Source organism: Ursus arctos, unplaced genomic scaffold (assembly GCF_023065955.2).
Source record: "Ursus arctos isolate Adak ecotype North America unplaced genomic scaffold, UrsArc2.0 scaffold_14, whole genome shotgun sequence".
Taxonomy (NCBI): domain Eukaryota; kingdom Metazoa; phylum Chordata; class Mammalia; order Carnivora; family Ursidae; genus Ursus; species Ursus arctos.
The window spans coordinates 56,045,792-56,060,425 of NW_026622808.1; positions in this window are offsets into that span (position 1 = coordinate 56,045,792).

Consider the following 14,634-nt stretch of genomic DNA (forward strand, 5'->3'; position numbering starts at 1 on the left):
AATATTGATTTGTACCTTTTATTTCCTTGGCCGGAGATATCATGGTGGGGCTAAAAATGTTCAAATCTGTTGCTGCACGGCAGAAAAGAAATGACCCCAGAGAAAGGCAGATGAATGTACAAAACGGTTTACTAAATTTCTACTTCACTGGACATCTTTGTGTCAGCTGGGCCTATGCTGATTGAATAGGGAAGGATGTACCAAAGTGTGAGCAATGAACACAACTCTTGAGACGCAGTTAAGTGTTTAGTAGAGATACAGGGAAGGTGGCTGTAAAGGCAGGTCTGTACAGAATGGCCTAGAGAACCCCACTGACATTGTGGCAGTTAGTAGGAAGGACGCTGTACAACATAGAATTCACAGTGCCTAATTTGTAGGCATGCAAATTAATGAGTTTGTTGTATAAAAGATTTAATGTGAGTTCCTCAGGGTAAAACAAACATATAAATAAAAATTCCTTTATATTTGTCTCCTTATCCTCAGAAGTCTATATCACAATGAATTGCTGGAACAATGCTGATGAAATGTGTGAGTAGATGATAAATTGGGACTAATTATTATGTATTTATTTGGCATCGTAAGAGGATGCCGAATGTAGAAAGCCATTCCAGCCTCACCTGCCCACCTCTCCCCACCTTGCTGCCTCTCAATCAGCCTGCCTTCTCTTAATGTTTTGAATACTCTGCTTTCCTTCTGATACAGGACCATTGTCCCACCCAGTCCCACTTGTTGGTCATATTTTTCTTTCCCTTTACTGCAGTTAATTCTTACCCATTCTTGAGACCTTAACTCAAACATTTTATTATTAGGGGACTTTTCTTTGAACTTAAGGTTTCAAAATCAGTTTGTTTATTTTCTACCAATCATGTTATCTTGATTTAACTTTTTTCATTTGCTAAGAGGTTAACTTGAAATTTTCAGATTTTATCATTAATTAAATAGTATCATAACAGATTAAGTAAACATGGACTAATTCTCTAATGAATGCCAGCAGTGTGAGCTACTAATTAAGATAACCACCTTGAAGTAATTTGTATTTTTCTTTAAATTATTTTATTTTATTTTATTTTATTTTATTTTATTTTATTTTATTTTATTTTATTTTATTTATTTGAGAGAGAGAGAGACAGAGATAGTGACAGCGGGAAGGAGAACTGAGCAGGGAGCCCAACTCGGGGCTTAATCCCAGGACCCTGGGATCATGACCTGAGATGAAGGCAGATGCTTAACCAACTGAGCCGCCCAGGCACCCCTAGCAGAAATTCTTTTAACTTATGTTTAATTTGCCCAAATGACTACATGCACTCAACTATCTAAGAAAATAAGAATAGTATGATATATTGAACAATTAAATATCATATAATTTTTCTAGGAGTAATGTTTTTACTAGATAAGTGAAATATAACTATATGGTGTGTTTAACATTTTGTTCTTACTATACAGTGACAGAGACATTTATAGTTGCTACTGCTGTGTTTCATCCATTTTTATATTTAATTAACTGATACTTTAGATAAATTCTGTAAGATTATTTTTCACTAATTATAGAGGATGTATATCACACTAAACCTCATAAGAATTGACTTAAAAGGAAGTGAAATCACGGGCTCTTCTTACTGGTAAACCTCTGCTCTAGTAGATTTGTTGGCAAATTCTTCAGAAAGTAGACATAATGATTACTAAACTCAACTCTCAGCATATTATAGAAGGCACCTGGCATAAACAGTTTATTTTTTTACCCAATATCCACTTTCTGGGTCCCATGAATCTAGATAGAGTCAAATGATTCATTTTTATAGTAGAGAGTGAACAGAATTGATGTGCCCTTCTGGTCATGACAAAAACATGGGGATTATCTTCCTCCAGCTTTCTCTGTCCTCAGCACAGGTATAAACAAAGGCGTGTAAGGTGGCAAAGTTGAGAGATAGAAGTAGCTTAGTCTCTGAATTCCTTGTTGTAAGAAAAATGCAAGCTGCCTAACCTACACTGGGCTCAGGTAATGTTATGCAAGTGAATCCTCAGGTTTATTTATGACCATGGCATGGCCTTGCATCACCTGACGATAGCATGTCTTAAGATTTGGCGAAGGAAAACTATTACACGTCACACTTTGTCATCAAAATCAGTCCAACAAAATTCTATTTTGTGAGTACTGGCCAAGTAGTATACTGCATGCTGTAATTATAGACAGAAATAGTATCCTTTTCCTCTAGGACCAAAAAACTTATCAGGAGAGGTGTGGCTTTACGAATCAATAAACGGATGTTATTTGCTGTTATCATGATAAAAACAAACTAAAAAAGATATTTATGTTAACCAGCTAAGTGTACCATAACAAAATACCACAGACTCAGTGACTTAAACAGCAGAAATTTATTTTCTCACAATTCTGGAGGCTGGAAGGCCAAGTTCAGGGTACCAGCATGGTTGGGTGCTGGTGAAGGCTCTTTTCCTGATTTATAGACAGCTGCTTTCCTGCTGTGATCACATGGCAGAGAGAGAGAAAAAGATCTCTCCTTCTTATAGGGCCACAGTCGTAGTACATTAGGGCCTACCCTTATGACCTCATTTAATCTTAATTACCTCTTAATGACCCTGTCTCCAGGCACTTTCACATTTGGGGTTAGGCTTCAACATGTGAATGGGGGGAGGGAGAATTCAGTCCATAAAAGTATTTTTCTAGAATCAGGCATTAAGAATTTAGAATCATGGAGAAAAGGAATAATGCTGCTGGAGAGGAGTTGAGGTTTCTCAACCAAGTCAAATTTTAAGCTACACTATGAAATAAAAATCATTAACATTGAAAATATCAAAAATCCAATTAAATATATACCCACAAACACAAAAATATTGAGTATGATAACTGGAGATAAAAAACATAATTAAAATTAAAAAAGAGACAGTGAGATATAAAAGATATAAATATAGGATCGGTCAAAGAAATGCTACACAAAACCATAATTTAGATATAAAGAGGAGAATAAAGGAAGGGGAAGAAGGTATCAAGAAATAATAAAATGCTCCGGAACATGAGAGACACACATGTAGACATAAAAATCATCTAAACTGGTAAATGAGGGGAATTTTTAAAAATCTATACCTATACATGCCATAAGACCTCAAAACACCCAGAAAAAGTGCTAAAAGTTCCTGGAAAAACAAAGATAATCTATAAAATATTGTATATCACGGTGGCATCAGATATTGCATCAGTAAAACCACTTTCTAGAAGACAGTGCTTTCAGATTTTGTGGGAAAGTTATTTTAACTATAAATCCTACACCAGTCAAAGAACTAAAACCAAAGTAAATATTTCTCAGACAAGAAGATTCACAGGATACATGTGGGTTTGTGCCAGAAAAAATGAAGGTGCAAGCCAAGAGAAGAAGATGTGAGATACAAGAACAAATGGAGTTAACTTACAAGTACAGTGAAAATAAGCTACAGGGTGATGTCCAGAAAGGGTCTACTTTCACAAAGACAGTTCAACGTAGATCTAAGTCGAATGTCTTAAGAAAAATGGAATGGAGTCTTCAAACAAAAGAATGAATATGAAGCTAAAAAATGATTGCTAACTGGTAACTAATGTTTGAAAAGAATTTTTTTTTCTCCACAAGAAAAAAAAATAAAAGCAATAAGAAAATCACAAAAACACTAAGGGTATCCAAGTTTCCATTATAAAGTACAATGAAATGTAGTATGATCCTAAGCCATTGATGAATTAAGGCAATAAAGACATTTATCTGAATATGACTCCGAGAATAATTTTTATCAAATGACTGAGAAGTAATGGACATTGGAACCACAGGGAAGAATACTGAATCCAAAGTAGTTAAACTCCTGCTAATGGTTTTCAGTATTTCAAATCAATGACAAAAAAACTAACAGAAGTCTTAATTATGTTTATTGGACTAAAAAAAGAATCTTTGCACAACTGACAAATTGAAAGGAAAAATATAGCTGAAGAAGAGAGTTGCCTGGTGTTGGAGAAGTGTGGATAGAGGGATAGGAATGCTAATATTTTTTATATAGCATAGTGTGTAGAAATACTTTCTAATTTGATGAGATGATAAGAGGCTTAAGTATTCTATTCATTGATTAAAAGGTAATTAGTAAAATATCTAAAAATAATAAGATTACAAAAACCCTCAAGACGGAAGAAGGAATATTAGGTGACAAATACTTGCATTATAAGAAGTCAGAAGATACTGTCTAAAGTTATGTAACCAAACTCAGGACTATAAATACATATTTGTGAAATAAACATAGACTTTAGAACCCAAAATTCAAAATAACAGAGACCATAAAATTAAAATTATGTCTAGGAGGTATGACTGAAGGTGAGGAGGGGCAGAATACAGCCATTGACAAAATACAAAATAAGTACTAACTAACCTTGTACATTCAAAAGTAGTAAAATTACCTATCTAAAAAGTGAAGCGAGGGATGCATAGGTGGCTCAGTAGGTTGGGGGTCTGCCTTTGGCTCAAGTCGTGGTTCTGGAGTCCTGGGATCTAGTCCCATGTCAGGCTCCGTGCTTGGCAAGGAGCCTGCTTCTCCCTCTCCCTCTGCCTCTCCCCAGGCTCGTGCACTCTCTTTCTCTCTGACATAAATAAATGAAATCTTTTTTTAAAAAGCGAAACTAAATAATAGAAACTACAACAATTTTATTTTCATCCCTTTTATTCCTCAGAGCATTATCTATCAGATTGCTCCTGGACACTGCTTCAGATCTTTTCAGCTTTATCTCCTGTGTCATCTATGTGCAGTCTTTGACCAGATTCACGCAGGTGCCATTTGATGGCATTTGCTTAAGTTTGTACAGTGTACCCTTCATCTTCTGCTCCAAGGCTTCTCTGACCCTGTGGCAGTGGGACAACCCTGGGTACCTTTCCAGCATTCACACATGCACAAAGCATGGATGTGGAGGAGTTCATGTTCCCATGAGACACACTTTGAGCACTGGGGGTCAGGAGGTTATTGATAGATGATTCTGAGACTGATCTAAATCTCAAAGTCCAATGGGATGGAGGAACCAGTTACCCATAGCTTCAGTATATTCACTCTTGTATTGACTCCTCTCTCTGCTTTCCCCATCCCTCATCTCTGATCCAAGTTCATCTTCCTGATTTAACCAGTTGGTGTAAACTAATTGGAACCACTCTGGTTCTGCTTTGAAGGGAGCCAAGGGTAAGACCCAGAACATATATAAGGCGAGAATAAATTATCACAGGAGTACTCATCTGTGAATCCCTTTTCAATATTCTGGGAAAGGCATGTGGAATCAGTCGTTAATGCTCTTTATGATAGCTCCTAGAAACTTAGACATGCTGATGTATCTAGTAAAAGAGGTTAGGCGATAAAATGTGAATATATCTAATAAAAGAGGTTAGGTGATAAAATGGTCTTGCCACTGAATTGAGGTAAGAGTCAGAAGATTCAAGAAAGTTAGAAGGTTAAAATGGACTTATTATATGGTGCAGGAAAACCCACTCTCTCTTACCATGTTACCTTGGAGGACTAAAGGGAGAATCTTTTCACTAAGGCAATAAAGAACACCCTAACAAGGGGGGCACTGGTCCTTTGGTGGTGGCTGTCCTCTGTAGACCAGATTTGACAGTATTACATGTAATAGAACAGGGCTTCTTGGTATCAATACGAGTAATGAATTGCAGAATGGCAGTTTTATTTGGCAGCAGTTTACTTTTAAAGGCAAGTTAGATACGATTACTATAATTGGCAGCAAGCCTGAGTGACAATCATAATTCCTAAACTGTGGAGATGAATGACAATGTCTAATAGATTATAGCATATCCTCAAATGTAACACATCGGCAGTCAAAAAAGGAATTACTGGACTTTTAATATTAAAAAAAAAACCCACATTTTTAATGTCAGATCAAAATGAAAAAAAACCACTGTGTTTATAAGATCTAAGTTTCCAGATGTCAGTCTTAACCCAAGGCCCATTGATTGAAAGTAAAGCAGAAGGACTTGTAATGACACTGCAGTTGTGCACAGTAAATATGCTTCTATTTCTTAGAGGACAGTGGCTGTTTACCAGAGTAATTGTGCTCTGGGAAAGGAAATGTCCAAAATTTTTGAGAATTGGTGCATGGCAAGGCATGAAGTCCCCCAGTTAAGAGTGTAGGCTTTTGAAGCCAGGTTAAAAAAAAAAAAAAAAAAAGATTGATCCAAGCCCAGTGTATATATGGACCAATTATATGGGTATTTCCTAATCTCTGAGTATAAAATTGGGTAAATATATGTAACAGCCAGCCAGCAGAACCTTCAAATTACCTCCCATCCTGTACCAGAAAAGGCATTATGGTAGGAAGAGCCAAGTATAAGATCCCTATGTGTTCTTTCTTATCCCTACATCATGGCAAAATAACAAATCTGAAGAAATACCACATCCCAAGAGGAACTGTGGAAATTACCATCACTATCAAAAACTTAAAGGATATAGGAATGGTAGTCCTATCATATTTCCATTTAATTAACCATGTGGCTCTTTTAACAACAACAAGATAACACATATATTAGAATGTTAGGACTTCCCAATACTTGGTACTGTTGTACACATTTGCAAGTGTACTGCTGAGCTAAGCTAAATGTGTTCTCTTTACTGAAACACATCAACACAGTATCTGATGCTTAGAATGTTAGTATTAGTCTAGTGAACATGCTTTTCTCAATCTGCATCAAGAAAAGGAAGGAAAGTAGATTATCTTTTCATGTGAAGGATAATAGTACATATTCACTCTCTTGTTATGGACTATGTTAATTCTTTTACATTGTTCTCATATTACAGTCTGCAGTTACCTTGATTATCTTGCACTTATGCAGAATACCACACTGGTGCACTATACTGAAGATTATCCTGATTGATCTGGTCACCAATAAGGAAAAGTAACTGAGATGTCCTAGTAAGATAAATATGTCATATGATTGGAAATAAACCTACAAAGGTTCTGAGACTTCTACACATTGACGTCTTTAGGTTTCTAAATAGCTGTGGCATCCTGAGACATCCCTTCTAACAAAGGATAATTTATTTCACCATTTACCCCCATCATTAGTAAAGAGACACATCGTTTTGTGCATGTTCTGTATTTTTTAACCAACATATACTGTAACTAGAAACACTAACTGAAAGAAGAGGGAAAACATACTTCAGGCATACGTAACAATTTCGTTGATGTGAGAGATTATGGTGAACCAAAAATGGACTGCTTTCTCATTATATCCATTTCAGGGTGGCTCTAAACAAAGGGGTAAATGAGAATCTTTCTGGAGGACTGATCTGTGAGCAGTTCACTATTCTCTTTGTAGGGAAAAAGGGACCTTAGTTATGAATGTACGTGGACTTCTGAGCAATAGTGAATGGTTTGTCTACTTAGTAGAGAGTCTGGAAAGAACGAGCATAGAAAATCAGACTCAAAAAACAAAGAGTCATGGTGACGGACTTAAAGGAGCAAGCATAATGCATGCACTTGTCATATTAATGCCCAAGAGAGGTTATCCACTGCTAAGAGATGCCTAAGCACTAAATTGAAGAGAATAACTTGTTCTTGAATGCCAGTCACTCTCTCTCCTTGATCACACTAGTCTTAGTGCAGTGAGCCATGGATTGAGTGGCCATGGCCTCATGGATGGATTTATGCATGAATTCAACAACGTGAATTTCCTCAACATATAGATGACTAGCTACTGCCACTGCTGACTCCCTAGTCTACTGGCAACAGAGACCAATCATGACTCCTAAATATGGCGCTGTTCTTCAAGGATCTAGATACCCACTTGATGGCAAGTTGGTTATAATGGACATCACCAATCCTGGGAAATAGTAATTTATTCTTATCAGAATTGAATGCTACTCAGGATATAACTATTCCGTCCCTGCCTGTAGTTCCTTTGCTGGCGCTACCCTCGGAAGACTTATAGAATGCTAGTCTATCATTATGGTATCCTACATATCATTGCTTCAGCCCAAAGGATCCATTTTATGTCAATGGATGAGTGACACTGGGTGGAATGACAATGGGATTTTCAACATTCATACCGTGAGACCTTATCACTCAGAGACACCTAGTCACATATAATGATGGAATACACTTCAAGACTCAGCCAAATTGACAGTTCTGGGAACACACCCTTCAGTATTAGAGCCCAGTCACCTAGGATGTGATATATACACAAAAAGTGCCTTGATACATGGTGTTGCCCACAGTAGGTGGAATACTTGGACCCAAGAAATGAAAGATAGTAGTACAATTGGTTATTCCTACCATTATGCTCAATTATCTGTTCACAGAATTTGTGTCCCATCCCAACTTCAGATCACTTAGATTAGAGTTCCTGAATCCTAAAGGAAGAAAACTTTCATTAGGCGACACAATAAATATTCTGTGACATCTACCTGATCTCTTGAATCTTCTTGTTTTCATGGACTCACATAAAAGAAAAAAGTTAATATATTGCTGGGACTAGTTAACCCTTAATATCATTAGAAGCAACATTGCTGCTATATACTGGGGTCTTAGAGGAGTATATCTGTCATGTTGACTATTCATTGGAATATCTCCTGGATTTTATGTGAAAATTAATAGTTGTGGAACATAGTTTCACTAGGGCAAGGGATCTAAGGGAGTAACCTCCCCAGGGAAGAAGCTCTGGGTTATCTGGGTTATCTGAACAGACAAACAGCCAAATTGCTAGTTGAGGATGAAGGAAATCTAGATTTGGTGGTACAGGGTGAGATTGTGGATACAAATTATGGTCCTAAGATGAGTTTCAATGGGGCATAGACATTTTCACTAAGCCTCTTGCCTGTAAGTCATTGCAGGGAGGGACGGCTGGGTGACTCAGTTGGTTAAGTGTCCAACTCTTGATTTCAGCCCATGTCATGGTCTCAGGGTCGTAGGATCAAGCCCCACATCAGGTTTGTGCTCAGCATGGAGTCTGCTAGAGATTGTCTCTCCCTTTCCCCCCTGCTTTCTCTCTAAATAAAATAAAAGTTTTTTTAAAAAGTGGGAGGCACTTGGGTGGCACAGTCGGTTAAGTGTCCAACTCTTGGTTTGGGCTCAGGTCCTGTTCTCAGGATCATGAGATCCAGCTCCAAGCCAGGCTCTGCACTCAGCACAGAGTCTGCTTAGAGTTTCTCTCTCCCTCTCTCTGCCCCACCCCCCTCAAGCAAATAAATAAATAAATCTTAAAAAAAAAAAACAAAACTCATTGCAGGGAATTTGCTGGCTGAATCCAGAAGCTGACTGTTACCAGTTGTACTTAATGAAGGTTTGTTGTTGTTGTTTTTTAAAAGATTTTATTTATTTATTTTACAGAGAGTGTGCATGCACAAGCAGGGAGAGCAGCGTGCATGCACAAGCAGGGAGAGTAGGAGAGGGAGAAGCAAGCCCCAGGAGTCTGGGCTGAAGGCAGATGCTTAACTGACTGAGCCACCCAGGCGCCCCTTAATGAAGGTTTTTAATAGATCTGAATGGTTCAAAGTGAGAACGAAGTTTGATACCTTTTTCTGCCCAATTTCAAATCTTTTCAGCCTGACCAAATATCCAAGCCAATGTTTCGTGTAGCCTAACACAGTTGTGACCTGACCGTCTTTCATCTCTATTTCATCTCATTTCTATTCAGCAGTTTCTCTGATTCCATGGTATTGAGGCCCCACACAAACTTGGCTGGCACTCGTGTGTGTGTACCATACATGTGTAGGAGAGTTAATTTCTCTCAGAACTTCCTTACACCAATGTGTAGGTTAGCCATACATCCTCATTAGCCCAGGATAGATCAGTTGTACCAGCATTGCTATTAATACTTTCTCTTTTCACTGTCACAGTTGTCCTATTTTACATGATCAGGTGTCTGGTTGCCTTATCACTGGATATGAGAGCCAGAAGATAAATGCTCCCCCCATGCTCTGTCAGGGTGGTTGGTCCTGAGAGGTGTTTGATGTGGTAGATTCTAAGATGTCCCCGTAGTATTGAATAGTCATTCATACTTAATGCTAGAAAACTCAGTAATGCACCCTTTATTGACTTTTTCTGCTCCCCAAGAGACTTTTTAACTCTCCCTGTCCCTTACTCATAGATCACGTTTTCAAATAAATAACTCATACATGACAAAAGACAGAAAATCCTTGTCTCAGACTTTGCTCTAAGCAGAATCCAGCCTTTGTTGACTAGCATGGATAGCTAAAGTGGCTCTGCTCCAAGTATTCTTCATCTTCCTTCGACTGCAAGTAGCCAAAACATGTTTTTCTATGGCAATACCAAAAGAACAAGAAAGTAAGCAGAAACACATAAGGGCACTTAAAAGCGAGGCCTATAGCCAGCCGGGACACTGACTTCAATTCACATGCTGTTGGTCCAAGTAATTCATGTGTCAAGTTCAAAATCAAAGGGCAGGAAAGTATACTCCATCTACAATAAAGCAATGGCAAAAGTATATATACATGGAAGGATAAAGGATTGAAGGTGATATCGATCTACTGTGTGATTTTGAAAGAAATACCAGTATATTGTCTGTGAAAGAAAAGAACCTGTACTGTATCTCTGGTAATAATGCCAGTGAGCCAACAGGTAAATTCTCTTTAATGGGAAAAAAATCTCATGAAACTCACATTCTATGTCTAATCACCATTAAAACTTAACGCAATACTTGCATATTTTAGAAATGAAGGACAAGAATAGGAAAGGCAGAAATTTGTTAAAGCCACTAAACTCTTGATGAAAACCCAGATTTTAGAACTTACGTTGTATGATGTCTTTACTGTGTCTAGGAAATAGGATACAATAATTATTACACATAGAAAAATTTTTCAATATTTAGAGTTAAAAAGATATGAGTAGAAGAGGAACCACATTAATGAAATACATTTATTTTCACTGGGGCCCAAACAATTTACCTTATAATTTAGAAAGATCACAATGGTTCTCACAGTAAATAATACTCCTAAAATGAGAGTCTTGCAAAGCAATTGGTGCTCATTAAAATTCAGTATTGAAAGCAGCAGGTGGCAGGCAGTTCCATGAAACAACTTTGCAGTGTCCTTCTGTGGTTGAAGCAAAACAATTCATGTCAAAAGATGCCAGGTCTTACTCACTGTTTTAAGTTATCATTGTGTAACAAGTCTTGTATTTTTTTTTTATGAATATAATCAAGGAACTCAAGCTGGATTATTGCAATAGCTTTCCAAAATATACATTTGCTTATCGTGTGGTAGAAGGAGAATACATGCATTTCACTATTATCACTTTGAAAAGTAATACATTTCATGGCAAAATGTTATATTATTTTCTAGAGAGAAGTGAATTTTTTAATATCTGTGGAATGATACATATGTGGTCTCAAATGAAAAGAAAATTTTTTGTTGGGCCAAAAGACTATAAAATTTGTTATCACACATCTTTCAATGTGTTTTTTTTCTGAGTAAGAGTAAATATGTATCGCAGATTTCCCTTCCTGACACTAATCCCTACCTCTCCCTTACCAAAAAGGAAAAGGGAAGGGAAAAAAAATAATTTAGATTTCTTGGGATTATTTAATCTGTCTTTTTCAAAGCTTAACTATCTAGTTAATTGTCAAAGTCTGTGTAGTTATGGCTTAAAAAACACTGTATTCAAGAGAAACCTTTAATTATGTCTTTAGGAGGGGAAACAACCATAAAAGTTAGAGCGGTTATTTTTTGCCTTCCATTTGATATACCAATGGATATGGCAGTGAGCTCCTGGCAGAGGGGTTTAAAAGACAGATTTGGGAAGTAAATGGACCTGCATTGAAATCTCTGTTTGGCCTTTTACTGTTTGTGTGATCTCGACATACTATTTAATCTTTCCAAACTTCAGATCCCTGTAAAGCAAAGGGGATAGTACCTACCTCATAAGGTTTTTATAAGGGTCAAATGAGATTTCAGAGTTAGTGTCTAGCCCCCAGGAAGCACTCAAGAAATTATATAAAATTATTTATAATTTAGTAATATTAGAAGAATCACCTATGGTGGGCAGGGGAAAAATATCTCATAAAATATATGCTTTAAACATGAGTTATTCTGAACAGTTGTATATCTGAATGAAAAATAAACCAACCAATCAAAAACAGTAACACCAACAACAAAATACTGCCTGTGTTGGTATATCATAATTTTAAAATGATTGTATAAGTTCAATAAAGCATTATGTGTTAATCTTTCTTTTAATTCCTTCAGAAAAAAATGTTATTAGAGGTGTCTTCACAATAAGGCAATTATATGCAAGTAATAGTTATTAGTCATATTCTTTTCCTGCAAGAGGCAGAAGTAGATCAAGATTTAGTGAAGTTTGAAGCTTATAAAAACTCAGGGGGCCCACTTCAAGAATTGGCAGGTGAGGGGAGCCTAAGTATTTTACGGGGAAGTATCAGGAAGAAGATAGAAGCAGAATTTCCTGATATCAGGAAAGCAGAAGAAATAGCAGCCATGAAGGCAGATTATCCTGGAGGCCTGCAGGGGTAAAAAAGAACAGTTCTTCATAGTTCCCTATGTTGGTCTTACTGCTGAAGGAATTCTGTGACAGAATCCCTTGAGCGGCTCTACACCTGTCAGCCTGTGCCTGATGTTGGGGGTCCTGCTGAATGATTCTGTCTCACTGCACTGTGTGCAAACTGAGCTGTTGGTTTCACTGTCTCCCAGACCATGTGGACACGTGAGGAGTCCTTGCACCTAGAGAGACTCCTGATTCCATACCTCTGGAAAACTGAGAGGAAATCAATACATTTTAATATAAATGTCAGCTGCCATACTCAATGCAAGGGCACTAAGGTAACCTACCAAAAATATAAAGTCATGGGGCGCCTGGGTGGCTCAGTCATTAAGAATCTGCCTTCGGCTCGGGGCGTGGTCCCAGAGTCCTGGGATCGAGCCCCACATCGGGCTCCCTGCTCCGCTGGGAGCCTGCTTCTTCCTCTCCCACTCCCCCTGCTTGTGTTCCCTCTCTCACTGGCTCCCTCTCTCTGTCAAATAAATAAATAAAATCTTTAAAAATATATATATACAGTCATATTGGATTTAAAAAATCCAGCTGTATAACAATTATAAGAAAGATACCTAAAACAAAGTGGTAGAAAAAAAGTTTTGTTCACGTACAAGTATATAATGAAATGCAAACCAGAGAGAAAGCAGGGATGCCAGATACAATTCTAAGAGATATAAACACATTTTTACAAATTCCTAAAGATTTTATAAAATCATAAAGATGCAATCATGTGTATAGTTATATATATATACATATATATAATTCACTATATATTTACATGTATTTAATTCACTATATATTTTCATATATAGTGAGATGTATGTATATACGCACACACATATACACACACACACCCTTAATCCATTAAGCAATGTAGTAGCAAAATATATAGTGCTAAAGCTTCTCTAAAATTAAGATTACTTGATTTTGAAAATCTTTGTAAGAAATATTTACCATGCCTCTCACAGAATTTGACATGTCAAGCAGACAAAATATAAAGACTATTAAGATTTGAATAATAAAATCAATGTTTTTATAGATTCTTCATCCAGGCTGCCTGGGATTGATCCCTCCTCAGTCTCCTGTTTGGATGCTTTTGGACAATTTAGTTAACTTCTGTGTGCTTCAGTTACCTTGTTTGTTAGATGTAGAAAAGAATAATATAATGCTAATCAGGTTGTTGTGATGATTAAATAGATTAAATAGATTACCAATTTAAGTACTTAAAACATTTCCTAGCACATATTTTGAGCTGTAGAAGTTACCTCTCAATATCATCATCATCATCATTATCATCATCCCCTAGAAAAATATAAGTGATTCAAATTGACCCAGATAGATCTAAAAATTTTTAAATGACCAACAATCAGAAGAGATTGGAGAGGTGGTTTTCATTGTCTACTAAAATCATTAACGACAATGCCAGCAACAACATAATAACAAAATAATAATTTTTGGTTAGAATGAAAGGCTTGTCAATTTTTCTTATTTTTCCAAAGTCTTTAAGAGATCTACTATCATCATCATCATTTATTAAAACTCAACTTTATACGATATACTTTACATGAAATAAAATATACTCAGTTTGATAAGATTTGTCAGATGCATATACCCATGTAACTGCTGTCACAATCAGAAACAGGATATTTTTGTCACTTAAAAATATTCCCTTATGCCTATTTGCACTTAATCTTCACCCACTTCAGCCTTAAGCAACCATTCTCTTGTTTTCTGGTCAGTATAGAATTGCTTTAACTTTTTTCCAATATATTTTTTTGGCATTTTTTTTAAGATTAATTAAAATAGTAAGGCATCTGGGTGGCTCAGTCAGTTAAGCATCTGCCTTTAGCTCAGATCATGATATCCTTGTTCTAGGATCAAGCCCTGCATCAGGTTTCCTGCTCAGCAGGGAGTTTACTTCTCCCTATCCCTCTGACCCTCCCCACCGTTCATTCCCTCTCTCTCTATCAAATAAATAAGTAAAATCTCGAGAAAAAAAGTTTAATTCAAATAGTGAATATTAGTAATTTTTGTCTTTTTAGTGCTGACTAGTTTTACATTTCTGAATACATCACAATTTTTAATTTATCCTACAGATGGGTATTTGTGCT